The sequence below is a fragment of the Cervus elaphus genome, chromosome 6 (genome assembly GCF_910594005.1).
Source record: "Cervus elaphus chromosome 6, mCerEla1.1, whole genome shotgun sequence".
NCBI classification, from domain to species: Eukaryota; Metazoa; Chordata; class Mammalia; order Artiodactyla; family Cervidae; genus Cervus; species Cervus elaphus.
The window spans coordinates 1,607,430-1,623,758 of NC_057820.1; the positions used below are offsets into that span (position 1 = coordinate 1,607,430).

Here is a 16,329-nt window from a genome sequence, read left to right on the forward strand (position 1 = left end):
CTTGCCTATGACGGGCAAGCGGCCCGGGGAGGGTCCCGGCGGAGCGGCCCCACTGCAGGGCCGGGGGAGGGCCTGAGGGGGTTCGTGGCTTGTGCGGTGGGTGCATGCGAGGTCGTGAGGAACGGCTGGACCGCCCTGGGACAGCGCAGGGTCGCAAGGTACCGGGAGGCCGGGCGGTGGCTGCAAAGGGGCAGCAGGAAGAAGGCGAGGTGGGAAGGGCGCCTCCGGGCCAGCGGTTTTAAGCGAGCGGCCAGGTCTGAAGGCTCTTGGCGGCCCCATCGCCCGGGGCAGGAGGCCCCTGACCAGCCGGCAGCGACACCCAGCGCTCTCCGTCCGGAAACGCGGCCCAGCCCCCGAGGCGGGTCCTTCGAGTCCCACTTAGTCACCTGGACTCAGGCGAGGGCCCCAGTCCAAGGTCATAGAGCCAGCCGGTGGAGGCGGATTCGAACCCTGAGCCGAGCCAAGGTTACAGAGCCGTTCCCGGCGGGTCAGAACCGGGTCTCGCCTGCCCGACGCCATCCCGGGGGCCGAACCGGGCTGCGGACCCGCGGCGGGGGCGTGGGGCGTGGGGCGTCTGGGAGCCTGTCAAAGAGGCGGAACTCTCCTCATCGCCGGCTCGTAGTTCGCTCATCCGGCCCTGCGCTGGGCCGGGCCCCGCCGCTTGACTACAAGTCCCAGAAGGCCGCGCGGCGCAGGCGGGGAGGGGGCCGCGCGGCTGGGGCCCGGGGTGACGTCACCTCCGCATCTCGCTCCCCTTGCCGCAGCCCCTCGCGGCGTCGGGGCGCTTGAGCGCGCGCGGTCTGACGGGAATCGTAGTTCCTACACCGGGGGGCCCGAGCGGCGGGTGCGGGGGCACGGACTCTAGCTCCCGGCGTGCCCCACGTGCCGGAGGCGTGCTAACGGCGGGCAGGGAGGGCGCGGCCGGAGGGGGAGCGGAGCTCGAGAGGGCGGAGTGAGGCGGGGGGGGGGCGGTGAGGGGGGGAGGAGGGCGCCCACACCCCTCCCCCTCCCCGCCGCTCCTTCCCCCTCCCCCGACGTAAACTGGGATCCCTTTCCCCTTGTGTCCGCCATATTGGACTCTAACTCTGGTCAGCGGCGGCGCCGGGCCCGGTGGACTCGCCGTCGCTCCCGCCCAGCCGCCGCCCCGTAGCTGCCGCCCGCCCGCCCGCCCGGAGGCGACCCCGCGCAGCGCCCTGCCCCCCCCGTCCCCCGCCCGCGGCCGGCCAGAGCGTGTCCCGCCGCCGCCTCAGCCTCCCCGCCTTCCCCGCCCTCCGCCGCCGCCCGCGGCCCCGCGCCCACTCCGCGCCCTCCCCGCCCGCCCGCCATGAGCCCGGCCGACGCCAAGCGCGGGGCCAAGCGCCGGAAGAACAAGCGGGGCGGCGGCGGCGGCGGCGGCTCGGGCGGGGGCAACGGCGGCGCGGGCGGCGGCAAGGCCGGCCCTGCGGCGGCGCTGCGCGGCTCCCAGGCCACGGGCCTGGCGGCCCCGGGCGGCGCGGCGGCGGCGGCGGCCAACGGGCCCCTCGGCGCGGGCGCGGGCGCGGGCGGCGCCGCCCCCGGAGGCTACTTTGAGGTAAGCGGCGGGGGGCGGGGGCGGGGGTGGTAACGGTGCGGGGCCGGGGGCCGGGCGGCTCGCGCCCTGACAGCCTCCCGCGGGGCCGGCGCGGGGGACCGCGGCCCCGGGCTGTGGGAGGCGCCCCTCGCCCGGGGCCGGGCCGCCGCTGCCGCCAGGTGCCGCATCTCCCGGGAGCGCGCGGCGCCCACCTGCGCGGCGCTGTCACGGGCGGGCCGGGGCCGCCTCGGCCCGCGCCGGGCCCGTCCTTGAGGTTTACTCGGGTGCGATTCCAGAGCCACTGGGCGTCAGGTGGACGCGAGCGGGGCTCGCCGCGCGTGCCCACCGCCTTCCTCGGCGGCCGGCGCACGGTCATTGCCGAGCGTCTCCAAGTTTTCTTGTGCTCCTCCGAAACGGGCATTTGAAAAAAGAGCCCTGGCAGTCCTCGCAATTGGCGGCCCTGGCGCTTCACCCCCTGCTCTTTGAAAGTGTTTATAGAGGTAATGAGTGGTCTGGTTACTCAGGTATATATTTGAATCGTCATTTTTTTTTTTTTTCCTTTCTTCTGTCTTTGAAGACAGTAGCACGCACCGCCGCTGCTAGCTGTGGACGGCTGCCACTTTTATTCCGCTCTTGGTCACAACACTTTGCAAGACCCAGGACTGGTACGCGGGTATGCAGTTGGCGGTCATTTCCACTCGTTCAGTCGGCTGCTGAAAGATAATGGATTTTTTTTTTCCCAGGAGTTTGTGTTGTTAGGACTGTTTTAAGTTGGTTTGAAGACATTTTGCAGCAGTGAAAACAACCGAAAGCCTCGTAAGGAGTATTTATTTGTGTGCCCGTTTCTGAGACAGAAATTATGCGGGATTGTAAATGTTGTGTTGGAATGATAGGTACTGAGAACAGATAAGAAATCATTGCATATGGCATGGCTCTCTGGTGCTGATACTATTATCTGAATACATAGTAATGTGTGTGGACTTTAGTTGTAGCTTATAGGGTTTTGAGCGTTCTCTGCAATTGTTGGAACTTTCTTTATATTGTCAGCTTTGTTTTGGGTCACAGCCCTGCATTTCACAGTCTCCAGAGCTTGCCATTTTCCAGTACACTGGAGAGCGAAACTGGTGTCGTTCTTAGGATACTGGATGAGGCTTATGCATTTGCATGGATGGAGTGCAGATTAAGGGCCCTGTTTGCTGCTTCTGGGGTGGGGAGGCAGGGAGGTCTGCTTGAGCAAATTCTTTATAAAAATGTTGGTAATATTGGCTGCAGCTGGATGTAAAATACACCCATTTTTATTGATTTAATAAAAACAAATTGGTGGCACAATAAAAATTCTTACAGTAGCTTTTCATACCATTGTTCTCGGTTTTAATAATTCTCACTTATTTTACATTATTTAGCTAAAATAGCCTTTTAGTTATTATTCGAATGAACCTTTTCAAACTTGGATAACTGTCTGCCTAGTATTATCTTGACAGGACTGATTATTTTTTCTGTTAAATTTTAGAATTCAGAGTTTTGACTGATCGACTATAAGAACTAAATACCTTGAGACTTGTAGTGCTCTGTGCACACCCTGCATTCACACATGTACACACAGACACTGCAGGGTTTACAAAACTATACTCTTGATATTTTCTGGTATCTTTTGTTTCGCTCAGTTTCATTAACAATAATGGTGGTTGTAACAGATTATTTCATTATGTACTGTTGAGTTGCGACCTGCACCTTTGAAAACATTCTTTTCTACTATACTTTGAAGTTTTCAAGCTGTGTCTTTAGTTTTAAAAGTACTTCACAAGTGTTTTATTAATAATGCATCAAAGATACTGTTTATGGTAACAGGTGACAGCAATCACAAAAGTTCTTTGTGTAATTCTGAAACCTCTGAATTGTTTCCCCTCAGATGGTGAGCTTTTTGGGACACCTTATCTGGGGCAGAACAGGCACCCCAAACAGTGTTGGTCAACAAGTAACGGTAAATGGGTGCTGGCCCTGCGTTTCCCAGAAAGGCTTATGGTTCTTGGGGCGCCTCATCTCCATCTCAGTGGGTTCACCAGGGCAGAGGTGCCTAGGAGAAGAGAGAGCAGGAGGGCTGTCTGTTCTCAGGAGGGTCTTAGCTCCCTCGCTCAGTGTGCCGGCCACGGCGCTGAGCGTGGGCCCAGGACCACCTTCCTGGGAGGTGGCTTTGAGGCAAAGGGAGCCTCCACGTGTCGTTGGCTCCTGCAGGGAAATGAGGACTGTGGGATAAGTAGGAAACATAACTGAGCTTCTAGAGTCTTCGGCCCATCACTTCTTGGTCTTTTGACTAAGCTCAGTGTAGAATCTTCGGCCCATAGCACAACTGTGTACACAAAATAAACAAAGCCCAGGGACACAGACTTGCTGCGCTCTGTGCCCTGAGGCACAGCCTCACACTGCCCAGTTTTATAGGCTCCCGGCTTCTTGGGTTGTTGGGAGAATTAAACAGTTGGAGGCTGGAAAGTGGGCACACGGGGTTGTGTTTGATCCTGACCCTTGTTGTCAGGAAGCCGGCCTGACTGGCTTTACAGCGACTCTGCTGCAGGATGCTATCGGTGAAGCTCTCTCTCTTGTGATGTGATGATGTGAAAATGATGACATGTGTCCTGGACCAGACCTGTTCTAACAGCCAGGTGTGCGGGTCTGCTCTAATGTGATGATAAAGTTAGCCCTGTGTGAGAAGTTGGTAGGTGAAGGATGTTATGAAAATATCTTGCTTTTTTGCATCTCTATTTTAAAATATAATTTTCATAACATTCATGTTGCATTAAGTGAAGAGAGAAGCTTACAAAATAAAAAAGAAGTGTGTGTGGGAATGTCCTGGTGTTCCAGTGGTGAGGACTCCACACTTTGACTGCTGAGGACATGGACTCAATCCCTGGTCAGGGAACTGAATCACAGCGTGGATGAAAAAAACAAAACATTAAAGAGAACAGTGTTTGCAGTAAGGATCCGATTTTGTAAAGTATCTCTGTGTGTATATATATTTGCATAGGGAGTCTGATAGGGTATATACATCAAAATATTTTGTGGTGGAAATTCTGATGGCTTTTTTTTTTCCTTTTTGCACATGCCTCAAGCTTTAAGACTTTTCTACAATGAACACTACTTATGGAACAGAAAGGTGAATGATATTTTTACAACGTGATATTACCGTCATTTTTTCTTTTGCAAATAAAACTAATTTTGGCTTTTCCCTCCCTTTAACAGTTAAACATTCAAGTGTTTACACAAAATAAAAATATTTATACCATCCCAATTCTGTATTTGAATTGGGGTGCAAAATTAACTCATACACATGTTATTTACCAATATTTTTGTATTGTGGAAATTGAGCCATGACATAGCTATTGGGGTATCAATTTACATAAAATGTACACTTACAGAGGGCTCAGATGGGTTTTTAGGGCTATTTTGTAACGCTGTTAGAGGTTTATGACAGGAAGTTGTTTGGGGTACAGATCAAGGTACATTTTCAAACAGTGATACTGCAGTTTTAAAATCAGAGAACATGGTGTGTAGGGAGCATTTGTATTGATAATAACATAAATCCTTTTTTGTTGCTGAAAAAGTGGTAAGAAGATGTTATTAATGTTTCTGTTCTGTTCAGTCGCTCATTCGTGTCCTACTCTTTGTGACCCATGGACTCCTGCACGCCGGGCTTCCCTATCCTTCACCAACTCCCGGAGTTTATTCAAACTCATGCCCATTGAGTTGGTGATGCCATCCAGCCATCTCATCATCTGTTCTCCTCCTGCCTTCGATCTTTCCCAGCATCAGGGTCTTTTCCAGTGAGTCAGTTCTTTGCATCAGGTGGCCAAAGTATTGGAGATTCAGCTTCAGCATCAGTCCTTCCAGTGAATATTCAGGACTGATTTCCTTTAGGATGGACTGGTTGGATCTCCTTGCAGTCCAAGGGACTCTCGAGTTTTCTTCAACACCACAGTTCAAAAGCATCAATTCTTCAGCGCTCAGCTTTCTTTATAGTCCGACTCTCACATCCATACATGACTACTGGAAAAACCATAACTTTGACTAGACAGACCTCTGTTGGTAAGGTAATGTCTCTGCTTTTTAATATGCTCTTAGGTTGGTCATAGCTTTTCTTCCAAGGAGAAGGTGTCTTTTAATTTCATGGCTGCAGTCACCATCTGCAGTGATTTGGGAGCTCAAGAAAATAATAATTAAAATAATAATGTTTAAGGGCCATCGTACAGTGTCTCCTCCTAGAGAAGGCCATGGCAGCCCGCTCCAGCATTCTTGCCTGGAGGATCCTGTGGCCAGAAGAGCCTGGCGAGCCCCGGTGCGTGGCGTCGCAGAGAGTGGGACATGACTGCAGCTGACACAGCACACACGCGCGTCCGCTGGTCAGCTGGGGTGGCTGTGGGCCTGGGCGCACGCGGGGGCGCGCAGCGGCCTTCCCTGCGCCGCAGGAGCCGCTGCCGCGAGGAGGTGCTGCTCCTCATGGCTCTGGGGCTCATTGTTTGCCTGGGGGGTGCTGGGCCGGGTCTTCATTGCTTTCTTTAGGTGCGGGGAGCAGGGCTGCTCGCTAGTTGAAGTCCACGGGCTTCTCACTGTGGAGGCCTCTCTCATTGTTGAGCACTGGCTCTGGGGCGCGGGGGCATCAGCAGGTGCGGCTCCCAGGTGCTAGACGCAGGCTCGGTCGTCGTGGCACTGGGGCCTCGTTGCTCCGCGGCACGCGGGGTCTTCTTGGATCAGGGATCAAAGCCGTGCCACCTACGTTGCCGGGCGGATTCTTTGCCAGTGCGTCAACAGGGGAGCCCTGGTTTGCATTGGCGTCAGTGACCTGAGGAAGTAGGTCCGGTAAAGATCTAGAACCTTGTGTGATTCAGCAAAGATGTGCAGTGGGCAAAGCCACAGGGAGTGTCTCTGTGTGCAGTATTCTGTGTGTGCACACCCATGGCACCAGTTTTTCGACATAGACAACATGGATAAAAAATATTCCCAGTGCCCTAGAGTGTGCCCACGTTCCCCTCCTTGTCAGCCTTACTGTTCTTGTGTGTTTTGCCTGTTTTTGATTTTCACATAAAAGTGCTCTGTGGTAGGACTCTTCGGCTCACCAGTTGTATTTGAGTTACATTCCTGTTGTTGATGCAGCAGTTCGTCATTCCTTTTCATGGCATGCAGTTTCCATTGTGTGACTACCCCACAACTTAACCATTCTAACATTGATGGACATTGGGCTTATTTTATTTCATGACTGATACAAATCAGGCTGGTATGCACATTCCAGTACATGTCTTTTGATGGAGAGAGTGCTCCTTTTGGTTGAGTGTAAACCTGAAGTGGAATTGCTCGGTATACATGTGGCTAGACTTTGGTAGGTACCGTTAGAATTTTTCTAAGTGGTTTTATTATATGCTAATTTAAAAAATTAACATGTAGTTATATCTATCTATTTATCTGTATATTATCAGTTCAGCACAGTTCCTTAGTCGTGTCCCACTCTTTGTGACCCCATGAACTGCAGCACGCCAGGCCTCCCTGTCCCTCACCAACTCCCAGAGCTTGCTCAAACTCATGTCCATCGAATCAGTGATGCCATCCAACCATCTCATCCTCTGTCATCCCCTTTTCTTCCAGCCTTCAATCTTTCCCAGCATCAGGGTTTTTTCTAGTGAGTCAGTTCTTTCTATCAGTTGGCCAAAGTATTGGAGTTTCAGCTTCAGCATCAGTACTTCCAATGAATATTCAGGACTGATTTCCTTTAGGATTGACTGGTTGGATTTCCTTGAGGTCCAAGGGACGCTCAAGAGTCTTCTCCAACACCACAGTTCAAAAGCATTAATTATTCGGTGCTCAGCTTTCTTTGTGGTCCAACTCTCCCATCCGTACATGACTACTGGAAAAACCATAGCTTTGACTAGACGAACCTTTGTTGGCAAAGTAATGTCTCTGCCTTTTAATATGCTGTCTAGGTAGTCATAGCTTTATTCCAAGGAGCAAACATCTTTTAATTTCATGGCTGCACTTAGCATCTGCATTGATTTTGGAGCCCAAGAAAATAAAGTCTGTCATTGTTTCCATTGTTTCCCCAACTATTTGCCATGAAGTGATGGGACCAGATGCCATGATCTTAGTTTTCTAAATGTTGAGTTTTAAGCCAACTTTTTCACTATCCTCGTCCACTTTGATCAAGAGGCTCTTTAGTTCTTCTTCGCTTTTTGCCATAAGGGTGGTGTCATCTGTGTATCTGAGGTTACTGATATCTCTCCTAGCAGTCTTGATTCCAGCTTGTGCTTCATCCAGCCCGGCATTTCTCAAGATGTACTCTGCATCTAAGTTAAATAAGCAGGGTAACAATATGCAGTCTCGATATACTTCTTTCCCAATTTTGAACTGGTCTGTTTCCACGTCCAGTTCTAACTGATGCTTTTTGACCTGCAGACAGATTTCTCAAGAGGCAGGTAAGGCGGTCTGGTATTCCCATCTCTTGAAGAATTTCGCACAGTTTGTTGTGATCCACACAGTCAAAGACTTTGGCATAGTCAATGAAGTAGTAGATGTTTTTCTAGAATTCTCTTGCTTTTTTGTATGATTCAATGAATGTTGGCAGTTTGGTTCCTCTGCCTTTTCTGAATCCAACTTTAACATCTGGAAGTTCTCGGTTCAAGTACTGTTGAAGCCTAGCTTGGAGAGTTTTGAGCATTACTTTGCTAGTGTGTGAAATGAGTGCAGTTGTGCAGTAGTTTGAACATTCTTTGACATTGCCCTTCTTCGGGATTGGAATGAAAACTGACCTTTTCCAGGCCACTGCTGAGTTTTCCAAATTTGCTGGCATATTGAGTGCAGCACTTGCACAGCATCATCTTTTAGGATTTGAAATAGCTCAACTGGAATTTCATCACCTCCACTAGCTTTGTTCATAGTGATGGTTCCTAAGGCCCACTTGACTTCACATTCCAAGATGTGTGGCTCTAGGTGTGTGATCACACCATCGTGATTATCTGGGTCGTAAAGATCTTTTTTTTATAGTTCTGCTGTGTATTGTTGTCACCTCTTAATATCTTATGCTTCTGTTAGGTCCATACCATTTCTGTCCTTTATTGTGCCCATCTTTGCATGAAATGTTCCCTTGGTATCTCTAATGTTCTTGAAGAGATCTCTAGTCTTTCCCATTCTGTTGTTTTCCTCTATTTCTTTGCATTGATCAATGAGGAAGGCTTTCTTATCTCTCCTTGCTGTTCTTTGGAACTCTGCATTCAGATGGGTGTATCTTTCCTTTTCTCCTTTGCCTTTTGCTTCTCTTCTTTTCTCAGCTATTTATAAGGCCTCAAACAACCATTTTACCTTCTTGAATTGCTTTTTCTTGGGGATGGTTTTGATCACCACCTCCTGCACAGTGTTACAAACCTCTGTCCATAGTTCTTCAGGCACCCTATCAGACCTAATCCCTTGAAATCTGTTTGTCACTTCCACTGTATAATCCTAAGGGATTCAATTTAGGTCATACCTGAATGGGCTAGTGGTTTTCCCTACTTTCTTCAATTTCAGTCTGAATTTGGCAATAAGGAGTTCATGATCTGAGCCACAGTCAGCTCCCAGTCTTGTTTTTGCTGACTGTATAGAGCTTCTCCATCTTTGGCTGCAAAGAATATAATCAGTCTGATTTTGGTATTGACCATTTGGTGATGTCCATGTGTAGAGTCTTGTCTTGTGTTGTTGGAAGAGGGTGTTTGCTATGACCGGTGTGTTCTCTTGGCAAAGCTCTGTTAGCCTTTGCCCTGCTTCGTTTTGTACTTCAAGGCCAAAGTTGCCTCTTACTCCAGGTATCTCTTGACTTTGTACTTTTGCATTCCAGTCCCCTATGATGAAAAGGACGTCTGTTTTTTTGGTGTTAGTTCTAGAAGGTCTTGTAGGTCTTCATAGAACCATTCAACTTCAGCTTCTTTGGTTTTAGTGGTTGGGGCATAGACATGGATTACTGTGATATTGAATGATTTGTCTTGGAAACGAAGAGATATCATCCTGTCGTTTTTGAGATTGTATTCAAGAACTGCATTTCAGACTCTTTTGTTGACTGTGAGGGCTTCTCCATTTCTTCTAAGGGATTCTTGCCCACAGTAGTAGATATAGTGGTCATCTGAGTTAAATTCACCCATTCAAATCTATTTTAGTTCACTGATTCCTCAGATGTTGATGTTCAGTCTTGGCATTTTCTGTTTGACTCCTTCCAATTTACCTTGATTCATGGACATAACATTTAGGTTCCTATGCATTATTGCTATATCTGCTATATATATAGATAGACAGATGTGTGTGTGTGTTGAGATCCCGTGGCCTGTAGGCCACCAGGCTTCTCTGTCCATGGCATTTTCCAGACAAGAATACTGGAGTTGGTTGACATTTCCTTCTCCAGGGGATCTTCCCCACCCAAGGATTAAACCAGGGTCTCCTGCATTGCAAATGGTCTCTTGCATTGTAGGCAGATTCTTTTTACTGACTGAGCCACCAGGGAAGCCTTCTATATATGTGTGTGTGTGTTTGTATATATACACGTGTGTGTGTGTATACACACATGCAGTTTGGCTTGCGGGATCTCAGTTCCCCAACCAGAGATTGAACCTGGACCATGGCAGTGAAAGCTTGGAACCCTGACCTCTGGGCCCCCAGGGAGCCTCCCCTCCAGGTACAGCCTTGCATGTCACCGTCAGAGCACAGAGCAGTCCCTCCAGCTGTGCCTGCGCAGTCCCTTTCCTCCCGCACCCCAGCTCTGGGTGGTCATGACTTTGTTACTGTGGTTTTGTCTCCTTAGAAAGTCATATAGATGGAATCACACAGTCTGTAACTTTTTGAGGCTGGTTCCTCTCACTCAGCTTAGTCCCTTTGAGTTTCATCCAGGTTTTTGCAAATATGAGTAGCTTGTTGCTTTTCACTGCCACGTGGTATTCTGTCACAGGGATGGGTTGCTGTTACACATTCTTCCATTGGTGGACCTTGGGGTTCTTTCAGTTTTTGATGGTAATGAATGGAGCTGCTGTAAAACGTTTGTGTACAAGTTTTCGTATCAAAGTAAGTTTTCATTTCTCTAGGGTAGATACCAAGGAATGGGGGCATGGTCAGTGGTGACGTTACGAGAAACCGCCCAGCTGTTTCCGGAGTCGCTGTGCCGTGCCGACGCCCCGCGAGCCGCGGCGAGAATCCCGTTGCTCTGCGCCCACGCCGGCTCTCAGCGCTGTCAGCGGGTGTCGTTTAGTGCTGCGTCGCTTCAGGCGTGTCCGACTCTGTGCGACCCCGTGGACTGTAGCCCGCCAGGCTCCTCTGTCCATGGGATTCTCCAGGCAGGAGTACTGGAGTGGGGTGCTGTGCCCTCCTCAGATGTTATTTTAATCATTAATAAATAGGTGTGTAGTGGTGGTGTGATTTACTTTACATTTCCCTAGTGACTACTGTTACTGAACACTTCATTTATTTGTTATTATTGTATCCTCTTGGATAGAGTGTTTAAGACTTTGCTTATTTGCTTTATTTTTTTTTACTTGTTTTATTTTCTTACTTTTGACTTCTGAGAATTCTTCATAATTCTTGTTATGAATCTTAGGTCAGATTTGTCATTTACAAAAAAAGTTTCAGTCTATAGCTAGTCTTTAAATTCCATCAACTTTTTTTTTTTTTTTGCAAAGAAAAATTAAATTTTGATGAAGTTCAGCTTTCCACATTTTTCTTTTATAAATCATACTTTTTGGTATCATGTTTAAGAACTATTTGTTTTATAAAATCTCACAAAGATTTTTTTTTTCCCTGCATTTTCTTTTGAAAATGCCGTAGTTTTACATTTAGAGCTGTAATTCGTTTTGAGTTGATTTTGTATCAGGTATCAGATTTGGGTAGGATGGATGTCAGGTTTGTTCCAAACCCATTGGTTGTACCCTTTCTCCATTGAGTTGATGTTTCACTTGTGTCAGATACGGCTGAGCGCATTTGTGTGGGTTAGGACTGCATTCTGTTGCATTGATCTGTGAGTCTGTCTCATGGCCTGAACCACACTGTCTCAATCACTGTGGGTCTTACAATATTAGTAAGACCATTCGTCCAACTTAAGATTGTTTTTGCTATTTGGTCATTTCACTTTTCCATACATTTTAGAATCAGCTTGTCTGTGTCTACAAATAATTCTACTGGGCTTTGATTAGAGTAGCCTTAAATCTATAGGTCAGTTTGGTGGAGAATTGACATGTATCCTGTATTGAATTCCCTAGTCTGTTAACATGGTCTGTGGTTCTGTTATGTTTATTTAGTCATCTTTGATTTTTTTATAATTGAGATGGAATTGACACACAGCACATCTCTGGCCTTTTTTGTCAGTGTTTTGTATTATAGTTTTCAGCACACGTATCCTGTATATGTTTTGTTAGATTCATAAATGATCAGAGTGGCTTTAAACGTATACATCAGTTTGGTGGAGAATCGACATGAATACTGTGTTGCATCCTCCAGTCTGTGAACATGGTATGCGGTTCTATTTCTTTGGTCATCTTTGATTTTTTTAAATTGAGATGGCATTGACATACAGCACATCTTTGATTTTTTTCATCAGTATTTTGTGCTATAGTTTCCAGCATACATATCCTTTACATGTTTTGTTAGATTCATAAAGTATTCCATTTTTTTCAACTTCTGTAAATGGTGTTTTGAAGAATTTCTGTTTCTATTCATTGCTAGTATATAAAAGTTATTAATTTTTGTGTGTTCAACTTTTATCTGTTGATCTTGCTAAAATCATGTATTCTGGGAATTTTTTTGTGGCTTTACACTTTAAAAAAATATTTATTTGGCTGCGCTGGGTCTTCTTGGCAGCATGTGGGATCTTCGATCTTTAGTTGTGGGCCCCCCTGTGATGGGAGCATGGGGTCTTAGCCACTGGACCACCAGGCAAGTCCCTCTTGCCAGTTGCATCTGCTTTTATAAGATATATGTAAATAGTTTTCTTACATTTTCCTTGCCTGGCTTTGGTATCAGTATAATGCTGGCCTCATAAAGCAAATTAAGAATTGTTCCCTTCTCTGTTAGTAGTTTGTGCTTTTCAGAGAATTGGTCCATTTCGTCTTAATTGTTGAGTTTATGTGCGTAGCATTGTCTGTAGTGTCCCTTTTATCCTTTTAATGTCTGTGAGGGGTCTGTGTTCTCTCTTTGATTCCTGATACTGTCTATTTGTCTTCTCTCTTTTCTGCCAGTCTTTCTAGAGGCCTTTCAAGTTTTTAATCTTTTTAAAGAACCAGCTTTTAGTTTTATTGTTTTTTTCTCTTTTCTTTGTTTTTATTTTATTGATTTAAAAGAAAAATTTTTGAAAATTTTATTTCTTACTCTTTGTTTAATTTCTTGCTTTGAGTTTGTTTTGGTTTTTCTTTTTCTAATTCCTTAAAGTAGAGGTTTGGATTTATGATTTGAGACTATTCTTCTTAAAAATACGTATTTTCAAGATAATGTATTTCCTAATATACATACACATGTGCATGCTATGTACTCTGTCTAAGCCATAATTTAGCTTCATCCCACAAATTTTGGTATGTTGTACTTTAATTTTCCGTCAGTTTAAAATATGTTCTAATTTCCCTTGAATCTTCTTCTTTGATACTATTTAAAAGTCTGTTGATTAGGGACTTCCCTGGTGGTCCAGTGGTAAAGACCCGCCTTCCAGTGTGGGGCACGGGGGTTCTGTCCCTGGTGCAGGAACTGAGATCGCGCCTGCCTGCCGCTGGGCTGAAACCCGCGCACCTCGGCCACGGTCTGTGCCCTGGGCTGAAACCCGCGCACCTCGGCCACGGTCTGTGCGCTGCGGCTGACGCCTGCGCAGCCAGATAACTAGTTAAAAAGGTTGTCGTTTAATTTATCATGTTACTGAGTTGTAGTCTAGTTCCAGTATGGTCAGAGAACTGCTTGTATAATTTTAATTCTTTGAAAAATTTTAAGGTTTTATGGCCTGTTGGTGAATATTGCTTATGTATTTTAAAACATGTGAATTCTGCTGTTATTGAGTGGAGTGTTTGCTTGAATGTCAAGTTAAATTTTTTTGTTTAATTCTATAGTTTTAAAAGAGTTTTTGGAGTATGGTTGACTTGCACCATTGTGTTGCAGGGGTATGGCAGTGAGTGGTTATAGGTCAATTCTGTATTCCTGAGGGCTTTCTGGCTCCTGGTTCTGTCAGTCGCTGAGAGAGGGTGTCGGGGGCTCCGGCTGAGATGGTGGTTTCTCGGTTTCTCCTTACAGTTGAGTTTTTGTGTTGTGTGCTTCAGAGCTCTGTTGTTGGTGCATAAGCGTTTATGTTTGTTATGTCTTTTTGGTGACTCGATTCTTTTTTTCATTTAGGTTATGTTCCTCTTATCCCTGGCAGTTTTCTTAGCTCTGAGGTCTACTTCCTCTGATACTAACAGAACCACTTTAGTATATTTTAATTGGTATTTGTGTGATATAGCTTTTTCTGTTATTTTGTTTTTAACCTACCTATGTTCTTTTAGTGGTTTCTTATAGACAGCTGCTTGATTAAGTTTCGTCAATGATGCATATTCCTGTTTTCATCTTTATTTGTATTTCATTTACTTGAAATGTCCTATTTAACTTGAGGCCTTTTTTCCTGGTTAGATTACTGTCTGTCTGGTGGTACTGTAGGGTGCTTCTCTGCATTCTGGGACGCGCTCTTGTTTGACTCCGTTGGCCTTCCGAATACACATGGAGGCACAAGGTGACTTGATTTTAGAGACTGTATAACCAGAGTGAGCTGAAATAGAGTAACATGTATCTTGTGGGCCCGGAAGACATTTTTTTTAACTCTGCAAATCAGTGTTAGTTTCTAGATTATTGTTGGTCACCCAGCCATGTCTGACTCTTCGTGACCCCATGGACTGTAGCACTCTAAGCCTCCCTGTCCCTCACCATCTCCCAGAGTTTGCCCAAGTTCATGTCCATTGCATCAGCAGTGCCATCCAGCCATCTCATCTTCTGATGCCCTCTTCTCCCCTCAACCTTTCCCAGCATCAAGGACTTTTCCAGTGAGTCGGCTGTTCGCATCAGGTGACCAAAATATTGGAGTTTCAGCTTCAGCATCAGTCCTTCCAATGAGTATTCCAGGTTGATTTCCTTTAAGATTGACTGGTTTGATCTCCTTGCTGTACAAGGGACTCTCGAGTCTTCTCCAGCACTACAGATTGAAGGCATCGATTCTTCAGTGCTCTGCCTTCTTTAACGGTCCAGCTCTGCAGTTTCTAGATTATCTTAGAGTAATTCCAGTAATATTTGTGGCATTTAATTATCACATCTCCTGTGGAAATGAACTTTTTCTCATTCATAGAACGCAAAGAACATTTTTCTCTTGATTTGAGTACATTATTAGTTACATGTTGAAACTGAATAAGAGGTTAGGAGATTTAACTTCTGATGACCCAGGATTTTTTTAAAAATAAACTTTTCTTTTTTTTGGAATAATTTTAGACTTAGAGAAAAGTTGCAGAGTTAGTGTAGAGAGTTCTCATACTCCCTTCAGCTGACTTTTCCTAATGTTGACATCTCCCTTAACCTTGGTGTGTTTGTCAGAACTAAGACATTACAATTGGTACAATATTATTAACTACAGACTCTATCTGGGTTTCACTAAGTTTTCCGCAAATGCCCTATTTGTGTTCTTGGATTGATTCCAGGACATCTCATTGCATTTAGAAAAAATTTAGTACATTTTTTCTACAGAAGTGCTTGGCAGTTATTCCACTGTGGTGAAATAGCCTGGCAGGGGACACATTCTCTCCAAGTTCCTGCTGAGAATTTAGCCCCCTCTGTGGAGGTTCCTAAAAGGCGCGACCTGCCGGTGTAGGTGCATCCCTAGTCGACGGTCAGGACAACTTAGAGAAGGGAGTTAGCAGCCCTCTGCCAGAGCTGCTTGGCCGCCTTGGATAAAGAAATCCCGAAAGTGGATTCTTGACGCTCCTTGTAATATTGTTGTTGGTGTCTGGTTTTAAAAGCATGAAAAGCAACATCACTCATTAAGTGGCTTAAATTGTAGCTACAGTCAATATTCTTTTTATTTTTTGAGTGTGCCACATGGCTTGCGGGATCTCAGTTTCCCAGCCAGGGAATGAACTTGGGCCACCTCAGTGAAAGTGCCAAATCCTAACCAGTAGACCACCAGGGAACTCCCCAGTAGTCTCTGTTCCTTTAAAAGAATGGTAAGTCAGTTGTATCTGACTTTAAAAAGGGGAAAACAGGAAGGTGGGATCTGTCAGCTGGTCATTCCAGTCGCATGTCTCTCTGCAAACTTGTGTTGACTGGTGCCCGTACTGCTCCAGTTGCTGTGCTGGGATGGGCGAGTCAGAGACGTACAGAGCTTCCGAGCCGAGCAGGACAATGACAGAACACGCGTCTGTGGCCAGACAGTGTCTGCTGCCTGAGGAAGCTGAGGCCCGGAGAGTCGAGCTGGAAACGCCTGTAATGGTCCTGGTGAGGGGCCCCGCTTGCCCCCTCCAGCTCCTGGTGGCGTTTGTCACTTACCATTAGCCGCCCGAGAGACAGAACCCTCCTGTTACTGTGGTGTCGCTTGTTCTCACCCCGGCTGCACATCGTCTCTCTCTAAGCCCGTCTTTGCTCCTGCTTTCTTCACTGTTTCTACACGTAATCCACGCTGGCCTGAGCAGCTGGAAGCCTTCGCACGTCCTTGGTGACCCCTTTCCTCGTTCTCCCTCCCGCGCATCGCCTCCAGACTCTGGCTGGACGGCGGGTTCTCATCCTTCTTGCTCTCAGCCAGCTTCCTT

General features: G+C 46.9%; 1 protein-coding gene across 1 annotated transcript in view; it reads left to right on the forward strand.

The window, feature by feature from the left end:
• Window positions 1-1,512: 1,512 nt before the first annotated feature.
• FAM193A (family with sequence similarity 193 member A) overlaps window positions 1,513-16,329 on the forward strand; it is a 148,195-nt gene continuing 133,378 nt past the window's right edge. Inside the window, exon 1 of the mRNA XM_043906007.1 lies at window positions 1,513-1,570. The gene's annotated coding sequence lies outside the window, so the exon portion shown is untranslated. The remainder of the gene's footprint in view (window positions 1,571-16,329) is intronic.